Raw genomic sequence first — 2210 nt, forward strand, 5'->3', positions numbered from 1 at the left:
GGATATCGCGGTGGGGAGGCGTGGCTAATTGCCCTGGTGCAGTTTGATCTGAGATTACGCGATCAGATGCAGCCCGTGGAAAACGTTTACTAGTACCTTGGAGGTACTAGTTTTTTAACGCGCATTGTCGGCGGTAAGCCACGGATGCGCTCCACTTCCCAGATGTTGGGGTGTGATCGCACCCGGATAATCCGCCCACCATCCGTGCCTCTCCTGGGGCAACTTTGCCGTGTGACCGGGACCAGGGATAGGCAGATGGGTGTAACCACACAAGGATCCCCCTTTTTCTTGTCATTTATTATCTGTGTTCACCCTGACCTGAATGGTTCAGGCTATCCCAGTCTCTCATCACATCTGAAAAGCTACGTGGAGTTGGCCCTGGTTAGTATTTGGACGGGAGACCACCAAGGAAATCCAGAGTCAAACCACCACTGTTCATCTCTTGCCTCGAAAACCCTTGGTCCACTCTGCAACTGAGCCTTTACTTCCTCCGATTATAGGCTTCTCCTGTCTGAATGTTGACAGGGAGGAATCTTTGGGTGAAAGATTCAACTCCCAGAGAATTAGATAATGGGATGAAAATGAAATTAAATTAAAATGAAAATGAAATTAAATTAAATATCTAAAATATTAGGTACAAAAATTAATTTAATGAAAATGACTCAGTTTTTTTTTTTTTAAAGGAAAGTGAACTGAAAAGTTGTATACATCCCTACTGGCCACCACCATTAGAAGATACCTAAGGAAAATCATTCCCATGAGTAGTGGTTGTCTTCTTCCTCAGTTGAGTTGTTACAATAAAATGCTATCATACACTTTGGGTTGGATCAGGACTAAATTGGCAGTTTCCACCAATTCCTCCTTCCTGCTGCAGAGCAGACCCCCCCCCCCACATCATTCCACAGGGTCCCCTGTCCCCCAGGAGCAGCATTTGATGGAGATCAGTAGACTGCAGTGGGCAGGGAGACAGGAAAAATTTGTTCTGCTGATGGAAAATTTAGTGTGGATGCAACCCACTGATACCTGAATGGATCCCTTGGAAAAGTTCCTTGTGCCATTGGTCGTCATTTTACACAGAGAATTCACTATCCCTTGTGTTAAGGAGGGTTACAACAGGTAAATGTAAACCCTTCACTTAACATATCACCAACATACGTAATCAACGACCAGAAAATATTCCAGTAGTGGCTTTTCCCCCTCCTTGCAGTAGCCACCCGATAAATCCAAGGGTTCTCCCACCTCCAGGCACCAGGTTCAAGGATTTCTTCTTCAAGAGGGGACCTCATGACAGCTCCCTTCAAGACAATCGTGATTTTTGCTTCCCTTAAGAAAGCACTGGCTATCAGCTTGACCCACCTTGGTGATCTCCTGCAATGAGATGTCACCTTAAGTGAAATTCATCCAAGCGACTGCAACTCAGTTGTGCTCTGATTACATTCTGACAATGCCTTGTTGGAATAGAAGTAGATCTTCAGGTGGGCATTGCTGTAAGAAATGGATGGAGCCATTTTTTTAAAGATATAGCTTTTTTTTAAAGACCTGAACGTGATCCGAGAGAGTTTTCATGTGTCTGCAAATATTTCTTTTCTCCTCATGTGATGTGATCTCTAGTTGGATAGGCTTTGTAGGCTTTTGAAACAGTAGAACAGCTGTGGAGCCTGTCTACATGAGGCCAACATATGAGCAGTGATCCTTCTTTCAACCCGCCTTCAGTCTTCCCGGAAATGTTATCTCCGGCTGCTTCCAGGTGCCATCATGAAGTATTCCCTGCCCGTGTTCTTTCTAGTAGCACCTGATTGGCTATCCTTTTCAGCTAAACATTAGGAAGAACCTCCTGACAGAGTGGTTTCTCAGTGGAACAGGCTTCCTTGGGAGGTGGTGGGCTCTCCTTCTTTGGAGGTTTTCAAACAGAGACTAGATGGCCATCTGAGTGATAGCAATGCTGATTCTGTGAATTTAGGCAGATCATGAGAAGGAGGGCAGGCAGAGTTCCATCAGTGCTTAGTTCTTGTGACCCAGGGAAATGCTGGTTGACACTTTGGGATCCAGAAGCAATTTTTCTCCAAGCCAGTTTGGCCAGGGATCCTGGAGGGTTTTTTGGTCATCTTCTGGGCATGGAACAGGGGTCACTGGGGGAGTGTGGGGGATATTTGTGAATTTCCTGCATGGTGCAGGGGTTTAGACTAGATTCTATTGGATTTTTGGTCTCA

The sequence above is a fragment of the Gekko japonicus genome, unplaced genomic scaffold (assembly GCF_001447785.1).
Source record: "Gekko japonicus isolate JY-2015 unplaced genomic scaffold, Gekko_japonicus_V1.1 scaffold717, whole genome shotgun sequence".
Taxonomy (NCBI): domain Eukaryota; kingdom Metazoa; phylum Chordata; class Lepidosauria; order Squamata; family Gekkonidae; genus Gekko; species Gekko japonicus.